At 34.8% G+C, this 17,031-nt stretch overlaps 1 long non-coding RNA gene across 1 annotated transcript; it reads left to right on the top strand.

Moving 5' to 3' along the window:
• The first annotated feature begins 1,540 nt into the window (after positions 1 to 1,540).
• LOC146737182 (uncharacterized) lies at positions 1,541 to 16,205 on the top strand. The gene is made up of 2 exons (XR_014930871.1): positions 1,541 to 2,219; positions 14,721 to 16,205. It is a non-coding gene; the product is annotated as an uncharacterized LOC146737182 (long non-coding RNA).
• Positions 16,206 to 17,031: the final 826 nt, after the last annotated feature.

Here is a 17,031-nt window from a genome sequence, read left to right as displayed (position 1 = left end):
AAATATGCCGATAAATATGATATATTGATAATGAGCCAATGGCAGAAACGTCTAACAATTTTAATACCGTAGTTACTTAGGACAAAGATTACCAAATATTATCTGCTATACTCGATGGTTGTTGACAGATTACTAATACTATAATAATCTGATAATACCGGTAGTAGTGTTAAAAGCTAAGCACAATGGGAAGAATTATGCAGGTGTGGCTACTAACTGCCAACATTGTATGTATGTAAATATATGCAGCTTATATACAGACATGTGTTATCAGGGTCTTTAGCAGCCATTCTGTTTCAATAAATAGTTTCAGAGCCACATGTCTGGCATGACGTGTGTTGACGGATGATGATGTTCAAACACCATGTATTAGTTTGGTGATTCAATTCAAGACCAAATGCATCAAAATAGAGCATTGCTGCCATCCCAGATCCAGAGATAGATTTCACTCATACATTGTACATGGACTGTGAAGTACATCATTCAGTTTTTCAGATCAGATTCCAAATTGCCAACATATTGATATGTGTTTATTTCAAGTTCTGATTCCAAATGGCCAACTCAAGTTTTGTTATTAGTCCCCGTTCGAACGCAGTCCGAAAACGGGGACTTATGTTTTGACCTCCGTGTGTCCGTGCGTGCGTCCGGACCTGTATCTTAGAAATGCCTGGACCAATCACAATCAAACTTCACACATACATCATACATGATATTATACATATGCACGTCAATTTGTTTCTTGATCTGATTCAAGATGGCCGAATGGCGGCCATTTTTGTTCTAAAAATCATCAAAATCAAGCATTTCTCGGCTGTTTACAGATGGATTTTGTTCAAACTTGGTATATACATTAGACATTATGGGACCTTGATGCTCATCATTTTGTTTTACAATCTGATTCAAGATGGCCGAATGGCGGCCATTTTGTGCTAAAAATCATCAAAATCAAGCATTTTCTCGGCTGTTTACAGATGGATTTTGTTCAAACTTGGTATATACATTAGACATTATGGGACCTTGATGCTCATCATTTTGTTTTACAATCTGATTCAAGATGGCCGAATGGCCGCCATGTTTGTGCTAAAAATCATCAAAATCAAGCATTGCTCGGCTGTTTGCAGATGGATTTTGTTCAAACTTGGTATATACATTAGACATTATGGGACCTTGATGCAAATAATTTTGTTTTTCAGATAAGATTAAAAATGGCCGACTGGCGGCCATTTTGTTTTAATGAATGTGGGTCTCGTGCCATATCTGTGACTTGCTTTCACTGATTATGTTCAAATTTTAAATACATCATGTCATAGATAGACAGATATATTGGTTTGACTATCCTATTCAAAATGGCCAAATGGTGGCCATTTTTGTGCTAAAAAATCATCAAATATCAAGCATTTATGGATGGATTTCATTCAAACTTGGTACATATATTAATCATTACAGGTTCCTGGTGCACATCATTTATTTTTCAGATTGGATTCAAAATGGCTGTCTGGCAGCTATTTTGTTTTAATGAATGGGCTTCTAGTCCCATATCTTCGACTTGTTTTGACTGATTAGTCCCCGTTCAGGCGCAGCCTGAAAAGGGGACTTTATAATTCAGGTTTTGTCCTTTTTCCGTCTCCAACATTTTCTCAGAAATTCTACAGCAGGTATCAGTGAAACTTGGCAGGTTGATGAACAAGTGTTTTCCGAGTATGCACGTAATTTTTTTTCCAGATCTGAAAATCCCAAGTGGGTCTTTTTCACGATTTTTATCAAAAATTACCTCTCCCGGCAACATTGACAGAACGTCTGCGCATGCTCAGAATAAATTAATTACTGTAAAATACTTTATTTTTGCTTGCAACATTTTTTGCTATTTTCGCTGAAGGAATGTTTCAGTTAAAATAAAATCCAGCGAATGTCCCTTTTTTCCTATGTTTTACAGTCAAACTTGTCAAAAATCAATGAAAATAAATTCAATACAAAAAAACAGCCAGAAAAAGTCTTTTCAGCGAATGATAATTCCAGCTGAAATAAAATATTTACAGTAGATTAGATCTGTGAGTAACGCTAGCGCGTGATTTCTTCATTGCGTGCAATTTATTATAGTACTGTTTATACATGTATTCTGTTCGGCTCAGTGGTCTCATTCACTAGTTACTAGAAGAACTAGTAACCTTATTTGATTTCAAGAACTTCAAGAAGGCGGCATAAGAGACGTGTTTGCAAAGGTAAGTTCTCCAGTTTCTACAAAATTGAATGTATTTTGGGGTACGATTGGTGTACATTCCGTGACGTACGTACGGACGTGAATATTATGATGATTGCCAGCTTTATATTCTTGTGAAAAGCCAAAAAAGCAAACAATTGTCTCCAATCTACGAAACTAGTTTGTAAATTGTATACCCTGTCAAATTATTGTACACGGACGATTAATTCATGGGGACATAGTTTCAAGTTAGTAAATCGTTATCCGGTCTTTTGCTTGATTTCCAAAATATCCACAACTCGGGGGGGGGGGGGGGGAATGTCCCTGTGTCGATCAACTTATTCAATATATAATAGTAGGTTGCATATGATTATATTCGTATTTTTATGTTGTGAGCATTAAACTGTTAGTTGTAATGAAGATTTTGCCGATCTCCTACGATTCAACATGGCCCATGTGCAGTGACAACACGTGTATAGACGTTCGGTCGAGTAGTCTGCAACGGACCATGAAATCGCTCGGCGTTTTTTCGGCATTTTTTTTTAAATATTTTAGATATTTCATTCACTCCTGGCGCCTAAAAGAGTCTAATTTATATTTTACCGTAGTCATTGACACCTATTGTGAATAGCCCGAATGCACAGTCAGCTGGCGCACACGTGATAATTAAATAAATATGATATTTATTATATGGGGTCCGCCATCTTGAATGACGCATAAAACTAAATACTAGTAAGAGACAAGTTGTGAAACGCGTTTTTCAAATTCCTACAAATCAGGACAAAAATACCAATCTTTCACAAAAATACGGTCCGTTCGGGTTATATTAAGCCAACCGATAACAAAATTCGGCCTAATTCGTCGTTTTTGTGTGGAAAAATCCCTTGAATACGAACACCTAATTACGCGAAGAACATAGAACACTTTCCTGGGGGTATTTAAAACTAAAAATTGGCATTCCAGCTCAGCAGCCAATCAGCGACGGCCTAATGCTTAGATGACAATTTCGGTTTCAAATACCCCGGCTGAGTGTTCTATGTTCTTCGCGTAATTAGGTGTTCGTATGCAAGGGATTTTTTAGCTGTGGAATCATAGCCCTATGTTGCCGACCGCATTATTTACGTGACTGACTCTGGCCGGCCCATAGGGCTATGGGGCCTTGTGCGACTGAATACCGGTTAAAATCCACATGCCAAATTTGGTCGTCGCGAAAATCACATTTTAAGACCTTCGAAAGTACTCACTATGTTTATTTACTTCCAAACAATGACCAGAACCTATTTGCGCTGTGAAATGATGACGGTGGTCATAAAAAATTGACTTTATTTACCGTACACCGAGTCGCAGAAAAATAACAAGACGAAAGACACCATTTTGGACCACAGAGTTACGCGAGACCTATAGCAAATTACGCGAGACCTATAATTTTGTACCACGTGACCGAAATCAGTAGATAAATTGCGTTTATGCAACTAGTTTCTATTATTAAACAAAAATCATACAATTATAAATACTGTATGTGATTGCTTTGTTGGAACAATTAGAATAACGGGAAGAGTGAGTTTTATTCTTCCACCACTGTATCACATGACCGCCAAACGAGATTACATTTATTCTGCGCTAGGGAGTGTGGGATGTCAATGGCTGTCGTTTTCTCGTAATTTGCTTGGTTTCCGCGGTAATTGTAAATTATCACAAATTATTGCTTATTTATAAACACAAATTGCAAACAAAAGTTTGTATGTTATTCATCCAGCTATCAATTCACAATAAAGGTATGTCACACCATCGTAATCGAAAGCAAAAGCGATTTAATTTACGTATGCCAGATTTCTGTTTTTAAACGGTGATAGATCCCGTAGCTCTATGTTCGACGTACAACAACAAAATTAAAAAAAAGACGTCCAAATGAAATTGTTAGGGCGAAATTCGATTGTAGGTCGCACCAAAGAGCTACGGATTTTTCCACACAAAAACGACGAATTAGGCCGAATTTTGTTATCGGTTGGCTTAATATAACCCCAACGGACCGTATTTTTGTGAAAGATTGGTATTTTTGTCCTGATTTGTAGGAATCTAAAAAACGCGTTTCACAACTTGTCTCTTATTTAGTTGTATGCGTCATTCAAGATGGCGGCCCCCATATAGTAAATATCGTATTTATTTTATTATCAGGTTTGCGCCAGCTGACTGTGCCCGAATGGGTAAGCTTCGTTTCGACAATGAGCTGTTATTTCTGCGAACAATGTTAAATTATTCTTTGAATGCTCAGTTTATATTTTGAAAACAACTAATTTTTTGATTAAAAAAAAAATCATGCCGTTTTCCCTGTCAAAATCAAAGCATAAAGATCTTGCCAGAACATCGGTAAATCTACTATCGCGTTGCGTTTACCACGAGGTCACTGAAACGTCATTAACATATTTAAATGAGCCACGTGTAAATGCATGAGAACATGGCGGATGTCGTATCGCTTCGCGCATTTACATTCGACCGAAATCATTCGTTTACGATGAAACTAAGTTGAATATTACTTCAAATTTATAAAAATTCAACGGATTAAATTTGTGTGCGTTATTATCATCATTACTGAATAATTTGCTGCAGTTTATGCAGCTCTCTTGGTCGTGGTATACGTTGCGGGGCGACCAGAGAGCTGCAGTTCCCTTCCCTAAAGAAATGCACAGATTTTTAAATATGCCAGTTATGTATCATTAAAATTGTGATTGTAATAAAATTACCTCGACTTGCAGGAAAAAATAGACAAATATGTTCTCACAAATATATCTGTTACTGATTACAGCAAGCTTTAAGCAAATTTGCCCGTGTAAATGAGACTATTTTACGTTAAAACTGTGCCGAAGTGAAACCTCCGATTGAACGCCGCCATTTTGAAGCCGACCTCTATCACGTGACTCGGCAGACGGCTTTTTATAATTTTAATTTCATTTCACCATTAAGTGACTCATCTTTTTTTGAAAAAAATCAAATAAAGTACATGTATTATTAAAAATATTTTTTTCAAGCAGTTTTATATTGTGAAAAATCTAAAAATAATCTTGTAACTTGCCAAAGAGTGTTACAAGTGACAGGAGCAGACAGCAGACAGCATGGAATTCACAAAGGACAAAATTGTTGAGTCTTTTGACCAGAATCTGAAAGATATTTTTAAATTTGACCTAAAAGCTCAACAAGTAGAAGGTACTACTTGTATTTTAAATAAGCCGGTAGGCTGGTTGGCGATCCGCTCCGCTCAAAAACAAGCAACATGTTTTTTGGCTGTTTCCATGGTGACATAAACGCGAAGCTGACGTCGGTTTATAACTAATACGAAGTTCGCAAACACCATTCAGTCTTTAGAAGTCACTTAGTTTAGTACTAGGACCACAGTTACTCTCTCCTAGTAGAGTGACTGTGCTAGGACGTATTCTGCTGTTACATTTATTATTTCCAACCGTTTTGCGATAGCATTTTTTAGAATGAAGCGTTTCCCGTAAATGCTGGAAAGCGAAATAATGAAATAACGAAATGGTAAATATTTACTTAAATTGCAGTGTGTTGACCTTCATAACAATATACTTCATAATGCAAAACACTAGTCACAGTGAGTAATTTAAATATACAACTCCTAATCGAAAAATATGACCACAGTCCAGAATTTCAGACGGATATTAAGCAACCTAAGAGCATATCAGAAGCATTTACTCTAAAATATAAAAAAAGAACTGCAGTCAAAAGTCAAGAATGCCAGCAAATAAAGGACTCTGTCCCACAATCCTTTGTGCGCGTTATTACGGACACGCGCAAAAAACTGTACCACGCTTGTCAAATCTGGGTCAAATATACAGTACGCTACTATCTTGCCACAGATTGTTTAGTAGTGGAGTGTTCGGTGACCATTGAATTAGCCCGTGATTCATATTTTATAATTTATTCATCAATTTTCGTGACTGACAGTACTGCCCAAATTTTAGTCAAAAAACGCAACTGGTGAAACGGAAGAGCATCCCATCGCCAGGCGATGGACGCAGGGCTCTTTGGCAACGACCGCATCATCCTGCGTAACAAGGGTCACGCGCCATCCTCCGTGGGGCCGATGGTAGAGAATGCAACCGCATAGAGGTCAAAATACGCGTTCTATTTTTACGCGTTAAATTTGGCTCTTCCCTTTCGCCCCCTCCGGAATGTTCTACTTTTGCAGCCTAATAGCAGGTTTTTCGAAAAACGTCTAAAAAACACAAGAATTAGTAGAAATGTTCCTGTTTTGGGCGGATTATTGATAGAGAATAATGTCTTTATTACAAAAATGCTGGAAAACCGTGAGTTGTTGCCTTAGTTATTTTTTTATTGGCGAAAAACTGCGAACTCAGCAAATTTGGTTGCACAACTTCCCTTTATCATATACACCCAGCGACACCGATGCCAGCTGACTGTGTACAAAACTGGTAGGAGGTAATACATTTGGGGCGAAAGTATTCAAAAATCAGTTTTTGGATGTTGCAATGGCAGTGGTGGGCCAGGATTTTTTTCCAATTAGTGACGGCACGACCTACCTGTGAAGTATGAACAAAACGAGCCGAGCCGTTGCTGGTGAAAAGTTACCCCAACTTTGGGGTCAAATTTCTCGGTAATGAAAACAGATATCAAAAATTCAAATGGTAACTTTGTGCCCACACTCAAGCTGAGTAGAATGAGCTATGTCTGAAGTGTTTTATCCCAAATTTGTAGGATACATTTGGCGCGAAGCTATCCAAAAATCAGTTTTTTGGCTGTTGCTATGGCAACGGTGGTCCAAAAAATTTTTTCAGATTTTTCCTTATAACTAGGGTTAAGGTGTGACCTACCTGCCAAGTTTGAACGAAATCGGCCAAGCCAAAAAAGTCACAAAAGAAATAATACGTGAACACTGGGACACTGGAAATGTACACACACAGACACACACACACACACAACGACAAAAGTGATTATAAGGGCAATCCTAGCGGAGCGGATCGCCAATAATATACACACATTGGCCATATTACCAACAGGGTATGGCAAAAGTATGATGTATATTTTACCACCAATGCTCCTCAATATTATGCGGAAAGAGACAACAAGCCAACGGGGTAATGGGTTTCAGCTTTAGAACATTCACTAATGCATTGTCAACAGTTTCCGAGGTTTTAAGTCTAGATGCAATGGATTGCCTGCGATATCCTTTAACTTTCTTCTGGAACTCATCTCCACAATGAATGCAAGAACCTGCCATTCTCAATTTTCAGTTAAAATGTCAACTGCGCATGTTTCGTCATTGTCATGTGATCAGGTCACATGACAGAGGTCATCTTGAAATCCGTCGTTCAATCGATTAAATTACGTTTGGTCTAATTATACACAGAAATATATACTTTTCAAGAAGAAATAGTCCTTCATTTTCGGTCAGTAGATACCTAAGATGTTTGTGTTTGCAAGGATAACTTTTATTCGTTTTAAATTTCATTGAAATCGTTCGATAACATCAAAAATAGCGTGCGCCCCGGGATCCCGGGGCGGCGAACTGTGCGGTTCTCAATGGACGCGATCTGCAGCTGCAGCAACTGAATAATAATCAACAATTGCAATACTTCGAAAACAAGTAGGATAGGATATTTTATTTGGAACGTACACAAAAACAATGCTTGAGTAAAGTCCAACGTAAGAAACATTCAGTATCACAACTAATCTAAAATAATTTTAAAATCTGAAAAACAAAATTAGCTAAAATACTACAAATATATTTGTCTACACAAGAGAAAACATTAATAAACAATTCTCCATTTGGTAATGTTTGATAGTCAGGTGAGTATTTGAACAATGTATAGAGGAATTTTTTTCTGTGTTCAGAAAAACTGTCACAATGAAAAAAGTAATGTTTTTTTTCACCCACATCCTTAGAGTCACATTTGTTACATACCCTGTCAATTTTATTTATTCCCCTGTGACGACCTATTTCAATTGGCAAGAAGTGGGCTGAAATACGAAATTTGGTTAATGCTACTCTGTTTTTTGTTTTTTATATCATCCAAGTATTTTTCAAATTTATAATTATTTTTGAATGTTTTATAAGTATAGTTTATTATGACCAGTTTTGTTCAACTGACTTTTCACATTTGTTGAGTAAATTTGGTTTAACCTTTCTTTAAACAGATTGCAAAAATTTGCCTGATTAGTATCCGTGTTTGTCATATTTGTAATTTGTAGAAGTTTTTGGACAAATTTATACCAGGGATCGTATTTAAACCCACTACTTTCTTTAAAAGCAGCTTCGATAATTATGTTGTTTGTTTTCTTACATGACAACCTTTGATAAAATTTTATAACAGTAGTACAAACATCAATCACAAGTGGGAAACTACCTAGTTCACCTCTACAAGCAATATTTGATGCCTTCCTATGTACTCCCAAAACTCTCTTACAAAACTTTATATGAAGTTTTTCTGGTAATATTTTGTCAGAGAATAGCTTTGATACAAAAACAGTATTATCAATCTCTGATTTGCTATTGCCAGTTCCACTAAATAGATTAGTCAGAAAATTACCCCAAACTTCTGACCCATAAAGAATAACTGGTTTAATAACAGAATCAAACAGTTTACAGGCTAGACTCACTGAATGGAATTCATTTGAATCCCAAAGCATTTTATACATTTTAAATGATGCTTTGTGAGCTTTTTCATATAACCTTGCTGTGGCTGCACTAAATTTCCCATTTGATTGGAAAGTGATGCCAAGGTAGTTATAAAAATTCACACATTCAAGTTGTGTTCCATTAATATAGAATTGAAATTTGTCTACAAGGTTTTTACCAGTGCTGTTGAAAACTATAATTTTAGATTTGTTTATGTTAACCTTTAATTTCCATTTCTGGCAGTAATTTTGAATGGCATCAATGCCCTTCTGTAGACCATCATGACTAGTAGATATTAACAGAAGATCATCTGCATATAAAATACAGTTAAATTTCACACCATTCAGGTCCACTGGGTCAAAATTGTTAACAACATCACAAATACCATTGACATAAATATTTTGTAGATGTTGATGAAGCAGTGGCTAACTTCAATTCAATTATTATTAAAGCAGCAAAGAGTTCTCTTAAAGTTATCAATCCCAAAATTAAAAAAAAGTCTAATAAACCAAAACATAAAAAGTGGTTTGACAATGATGTCAGTGAGGTAAGAAGAAACTTAATTAAATATTCGCATTTATTAGACAAGTTTCCTAATGACAATAGTATTAGACAAGAACGATATAAAATTAATAAAAAATACAAGCATCTAATTAAGAATAAAAAAAGGAATATAAAGCTAATTTATGTAATAGAATTATTATGCTTAAGGAGTCTAATCCTAAGTGTTTCTGGAAGTTACTTGAGGAACTTAATGATTTAGATAAAAACCCACAAAAGCATGACAACATCAGTGTAGAGTCATGGTTAAATCACTTTAAATGTTTAAATAATAAAGTTAACGTGGAAGATAAAAGCTTCTCACAGACTATTGTAAATGATATTAGTAGTATGGATAGTTTAGATGATTACAAACACATTATTAATCAAGATTTCACTAATAAGCAAGTATTGCAGCATATTAAACTTTTAAAGTCAGGCAAAGCTTCAGGTACTGATATGATTTCAAATGAAATGTTGAAGCATGGGGCTCCTTTTATTATTAATTCTCTTACTAAAATGTTCACACAAGTTTTAAATTCAGGCATTATGCCATTACATTGGAACAGTAGTCTCATTATTCCTATTTTTAAGTCAGGTAACCCAAAGCACGCTAATAACTATAGAGGCATTGCCATTTCTAGTTGTGTATCTAAATTATATACTATGATGCTAAATACTAGATTAACTAAGTACTTACAAGAAACTAATCAAATAGTGGATAATCAGTTTGGCTTCAAGAAAAACCATCGTACAACAGATAATATTTATATTCTTAAATCCTTAATTAATAAATATGTCAATTGCAAACTGAAAAAATCAGGGAATTATTTGTTTTCATGTTTTATTGATTTCTCCAAAGCATTTGATTCAGTCTGGGGAGAAGGGCTGTTATATAAATTTCTTCGGTTAGGTGTGGGAGGAAATTTTTATAAGGCTATTAAAGCTATCTATAAAAACACTAAATATAGCATTAAATTGAGTGCAGGGATTACTCCATATTTTTTTTTTTTTTTTTTTTTTTCTGTTGCCCTGAAATAGATTCATGCAGAGGGGTAAAACAAGGGTGTAACCTTAGTCCTCAACTATTTAATATTTTTGTTAATGGAATCTGTGATGTTAAAAATTTTGACCCTGTTGATTTAAATGGCTTGAAGCTCAATTGTTTGTTATATGCTGATGACTTGCTATTGTTTTCTACAACCCAAGAGGGGTTACAAAAGTGCATTGATGCAGTCCAAAATTACTGTGACAATTGGCATTTAAAAGTAAATATTAACAAAAGCAAAATCATTATTTTTAATAGACTAGGTAAAAACCTAGAAAACAAATTTCAGTTTTATTTGGACGCCACTAAATTACAGTGTGTTAATTATTATAATTACCTTGGCATTGTTTTTCAAACAAATGGTAAGTTTCATAATGCTATGTCTAGGCTACAAGACAAAGCACAGAAAGCACTGTTCAAGATGTACAAAATGCTTTGGATCAGTGAGGAATGTTATTCTGTTAGTCTGGCTAAAAAAATATTTAACTCTATTATCAAACCCACAGCTTTATATGGGGCTGATGTGTGGGGAGGGGTTATGCTGAACATCTACAAGGGGTCTGGTAAAAATAAATGTACAGTCGACAATTGCAATTTTGAAACAAAACTTTTCTCAGATAAATTAATTCCAGAAAAACTTCATATTAAATTCTGTAAAAGAGTTCTGGGTGTGCACAGGAAGGCATGTAGACCCATGTAGAGGTGAATTAGGTCAATATCCACTTATATTGGATATCTGTGTTTCAGTTATGAAATATTATCAAAGACTAGTATGTAAAAAAACAAACAATTCTATCATTGATGCAACCTATGAAGAATCCAAAACTCTTGTGCATGACCCATGGCTTAACTTTATACAAAAATTACTAGTCATAACAGATCTAACTAATTCAGACCCACATCAGAAGCTCAAATGTTTGTACCGTATGAAGTGGAAAAACAATTTGTTGAACAATTGTAAGCTTGACTTTTACAGGTGTGCTAAAGAAAATTTTGAATTTGAACATTATTTGGAAAAAATTAAAAATAAAAATCATAGAATAGCTTATACTAAATTTAGAACTTCTGCACATTTTCTTCCCATTGAATCCGGTAGACATAAAGGCATTTTGAAGGAAAACAGGCTATGTAATCTCCATGAATGCAATGAAGTAGGGGATGAGAAACATTACATTTTATATTGTAATAATTGTCAAATCAAAGATCAAAGATCTAGATTCCTTGCAGCTTTATACATCTATGCCCCAAAGCTGGAAGATTTTAGCATGGATGAATTATTTCCTATTATTGTTTCAAGTAATGATTTTTTCATTCTTAGCATTTTTGCAAAATTTATTTTCTATATTCTTGATATGTTTTAATACTGTAAGTTTTTGTTGTTCTGAATGTTTTGTTTTGTTATTGTTATTTTTGGACTTTACTCAAGTTTTCATTGGTACATTCCAAATAAAAACTTCTATCTATCTATCTAAATATTAAACAACTGGGGACTTAAGTTGCAGCCTTGCTTCACACCTCTATTAGAATCAAAGTATGGTGTAATTCCCCTATTCATTTTTATGCTATAGTGTGTATTTTTATAGATTGACTTATTCACTTGCGAAACACAGAATGACCAGATTGTGCTACCGTGATCATTTGCTACCGGTATCGCGGTACTAACCACTAAGCAATGTATTCGTGTTTGTATTTATTCGAAACTTCTTTTAGAACATACTTTACTTTTCGTTATCAACAAGATTATAAAAAAAATAATGGATGTTACAGTATGTGAATTTTTTGGAGGGATTCAATTCCAACATTTCGCGATGCCTATGAACCAAAGACCTTTCACTCTTTTCTGAGTGTGACACCTAAACCAGAGGTTTTATGGTGTATAAACTGGTACTAAATGAAAAGGCTGTTGAAAATTATTCAAATTTATAAGTACATGTTATTATGCATTTCATTATGAAAACTGACTAAATTAAATGTGATCTTATTTTTAATTATGATTATGATTTATATCGGTAATGACGTTTTCATCCAATATTAATTGTGCAATTGTTAAAATGCCTACCTACACATTTATTGTTTTTGTTTCTGTTGCCCTGAAATAGACATTTGTAAAAAAAAAAAAAAAAAAAAAAAAAAAATTAAAAAAATCATGCTTGATTAAAATTAAAAAAAAAAAGATTTAGTCATGTTGCCCCTTTCTGTTACCTGTTTTCAACTTCTTCCAAAGTAAAACTGGCGAAGCCTTGTAATTGCCATACAATCATCAACTGTGGGAAAACTTGTATGTTATTGAAAATCTTTATTTTGTTGTCTGTGAATTAATATAATATTTGAAATGACGTAATGGTGCAAAATATTCTCAAACAATCGGTCTTCTGATGACACTACACTGCGCATTTATGCACAGTCAGTATCCCAATGCGCGATCACAGCTTACTAAGTCATGATTGTGGTTGAAATGGAAAAGTGAATACAAAAATCCAGTAATATCTCAAACGAATTTCCGTCTGCTGTGAATGCATGTTTCGTTGCATCAAATAAATAACCCAATTTTATGATAGAAGCTTGCAATCTTGTGCCATACAGGGTCAAGTGATTGAGCAATAACAAATGTGATTTTATGTATTAGGTCATTGAGTGTATCCAAAAACATGGTACCAATGATCTGAAATTTCAGGAGTGCTCGCTGAAGGTTTATCAATCCTGCGTATTGTTCTTTTTCAATCCTGCATTTCAGTTACTAGAATTCATACTAAAAAAATAGTTTCTGTTTTTCTTCTAATAATTCGTCCATTTTCAAAAACAAATATTTTTCCATAGTCAAAGTGCTAGAAGAATACAAAACTACTGTGATTTCATAGCGATACCTGTAGGGCCATTGTCAATTAGTTCGCCTGATCAACACTGCGTTATACATAGGACTGATATTGAATCACGGAGAGTAAAATCTGGTGATACTAATCCCTAGAACCACTCAGATTGGGACATATGTCTTATGAACCCACATGTGTATGTCTTTGACTATACTCATTTTAACCTTTTTTTTTTTTAGTCCCCGTTCGAACGAAGTCCGAAAACGGGGACTTATAATTCGGTCTCCATCCGTCCGTGTGTCTGTGCGTCCGTGCGTCCGTCCGGAGTCATATCTCAGAATCCCTTGGACCGATTCCGTTCATTCTTTGCATGTGCCTAGTACTTTATGTGGGACATATGCACATGCAGTGGTTTAGCGATTCGATTTAAAATGGCCGACTGGCAGCCATCTTGTTTTTTGAAAATGTATTTTGGACATGCTTTGCCAGTTTTCATTCAAACTTGGTACATAGATTATACATGTTAGGATACATGTCCATGATGATTTATTTCACAATTGGATGAAAGATGGCCGACTGGCAGCCATCTTGTTTTTTGAAAATGTTGTATTTTGGACATGCTTTGTCAGTTTTCATTCAAATTTAGTACATAGATCATACATATTAGGATACATGTCCCCGACCGTCTGTGAGTTCCTGAGTCTGTCCATCCGACCGTCCGTGTGTGCGTCTGTCTGTGCGTCAGTCTATCCAACGTCATATTTCAGAATCCTGTGGACCGATTCCGTTCATTCTTTGCATGTGCCTAGTACCTTATGTGGGACATATGCACATGCAGTGGTTTAGCGATTCGATTCAAAATGGCCGACTGACAGCCATCTTGTATTTTGGACATGCTTTGTCAGTTGTCATTCAAACTTGGTACATAGATTATAAATGTTAGGATACATGTCCATGACGATTTATTTTGCAATAGGATCAAAGATGGTCGACTGGCAGGCATCTTGTTTTTGTTTTTTTATGCGGTATCTTGGACGTGCTCTGTCAGTTTTCATTCAAATTTGGCACATACATGTACTTTATACATGTTAGGATGCATGTCCATGACAATTTGTTTCAAAATCTGGTCAAGGATGGCCGATTGACAGCCATCTGACTTTTTGGCCTTACTACTATATTTCTCCAATTTATGTACCATTTTCATTCGTATTTGGCACATACATCATACATATCAGTGTGTTTCATAATCAGAATAAAGATGGCTGAATAACGGCTGTTTTTATTTTGGCTATATTACTATGACACGAAACAAGTGTTTTGATGTAAATAAACAATCTGTTGTATACGCCACTTGGAACTCAAGTTTCAAGGACACACTCGCGACAACCCCTCCGCTTTAATATGACGAGCACAAAGAGAACTTAACGGGGACTGTGTCATTTTCAATGACTTGTTTTTTTGTTTTGTTTTTTACAGTGGTGCTGTGAACTGCTTCATTTTCGCAAGGCAATTTTTTCTGGGTTCCTACAACATGGAGTGTCAGGGACTTTATTGAAATGTTGTACACAAATTTCACAAAATCCTGAATATATCTAGAAGTGAAAATTAAATGGTTTACAGTATTTTATACCCATTAATAATGATTGAAATGCAATAATATCACTGCACTAAAAAGACTTCAAACAATTATTGTTACATCTCCATTGAAGGGAATGAGCAGACCAACCTTTATCACTACTGGCTTTCTTAATTATTACATGGACTTGCTCTGAAAACATAGCTTTTACAATTGTTTAAATTAACAGATGTTGTTCTATGTACAATGAATACATTTTAAATAATAAACCTTACTGTGTTAATAACAAATTGTATTTGACAACATAAGAATGATTCTGATGGCCAGTGGTGATGTTGAAACAAACCCAGGTCCTGGTAATATACTAAGACCTGATTAACAAAGAAGTCGTGTACATCAAGGTTCACTCAGATTTATGAATGCAGTTTCTTGAGCAAGTATACATGTATGACAAATAGTTTTGTTGCACTTGTGTACTCTGAGATTCTGAACATGGGTCAGTGGGAAGTTTTTAGTTGTTAGTACAAAACTAGATCATCGGAAATCACTTTATGATGAGTTGTAACCACAAAGAGTACATATTTATTCACCTGTTTGCAGATGTTCCTTGTACAACTTTATTATCAAATAACGGGGACTGTGACATTTCATGTCTTGTTATATTCAAATTTTAAATATTCATTATACATCATATCATAGATTCAAAATGTATTAAAAATGGCTGATTTTGAATGCTGTTCCAGAGCAATATCTCTCAATATGAACAAGTACTTTTTTGACGATCACATACAAATGTCAATCATTTTAATGTTAAAAAATCGTATTGCTGACATGGTTATATTCCAGCTATATTACTATAAACAAAACTATATATCTTAAATTTGATAACTAACGGGGACTGTGCCATGCATGGCTTGTTTATATTAATGCAAATACAATTTTGCTGTATTTCATGTGCAAGTATATCACATAACTGTAGAATTCCAAATCAAATGTTTTCAGCAAGAATAAATTGTAAGCATTGTTACTGTCTATGGTAATTAAGCTACCCTTATATAAATGTAATGTACTGCCTACTTGAATACTCTAAACATGCATGTTATTGTATTATATTGTAGTCCTTAGTTTGCAATGCAAATGCTAACTGTTTAACGCTTGCCTTGTAAAGAAAAACATTTCTTGATAAGGAAATTGCTAAACAAATATAGCCCAATTGGGCCGGGCACAGCTGAGATCATAACTATTATTGATTGCAATACAGAAATACATATTATATGATTGCAATACAGAAATGTATTGACTCAAAGGATAATATTGAATTGTTTTGAATTCTATTGTGGAATGCTATGTATAAAGAAATATTAAAAGAAAATGGTTCAGGAAAATGCGTGTTTAGTGATTATTTGAATATGTGTTAGCAAGACAGACTACTAAAGAATGCTAGTGTTCCCTAACTAAATTTACACCTTACCAAGGCTGACGAATTTTGTAACAAGAAGTTAAGGCTCCCCTCATGAAGGTAAAGGGGGTATTTGACCTGATACTGTAGAAAGCATTAGAACTTAATTGCACAGAGTTTACCTTAAGTTCATGGTGAATAAATATACTAATGGTGCTTTATGCATCAACTTACTGCATGAAACATCTAATAGCCATGTTAGTGAAATCGCTACCCAGCGACGAGTGATACAAAATTCAGGTAAAATTTTGAAGAATATATACAAAACAGATTTTATGTTGGGGGGGGGGGGGCGGCTGTTGGGGTTGGATAGCCAATCCAGCACAATCTTGCAAGTAGCTTCACATTGTCTCCAAAAAGTTGGTTGGAATGCAATGTGGGTTGCCAGCTGGTGGAAAGTAAAAAAAGTGATGGGAAATTCATAGTTTGGGTGGAACGTTGGTAAATTAATGTGGATAGTCGAAAATGTTTGGAAAGCTGTGATGGGTGGAAATTCATAAAAAGGTTTTTTGGAAAATCGCAGTATTTTGGTGAAAAGTCATAAAATTTGGTTGAAATTCACAAAGCGTCGGTTGGATTCAACTGCCATTCAAATTTATAATTTTTTTCATAAAAACGGCTATGGATATAATAAATATAATGATCTACTTGTTTTTACAATGTGACTTTCTGTGGTTTTATCAACAGCATCCAAGTACATGTTATTTGTTACATGTTATTTGTTACATGTATTTCTTGTATGTATATGTTGT

The sequence above is a fragment of the Saccoglossus kowalevskii genome, chromosome 11 (genome assembly GCF_978046115.1).
Source record: "Saccoglossus kowalevskii chromosome 11, keSacKowa6.1, whole genome shotgun sequence".
Classification (NCBI taxonomy): Eukaryota; Metazoa; Hemichordata; class Enteropneusta; family Harrimaniidae; genus Saccoglossus; species Saccoglossus kowalevskii.
Note: the sequence above shows the minus strand (reverse complement) of the source record. Positions and strands in the feature narration are given on the sequence as shown.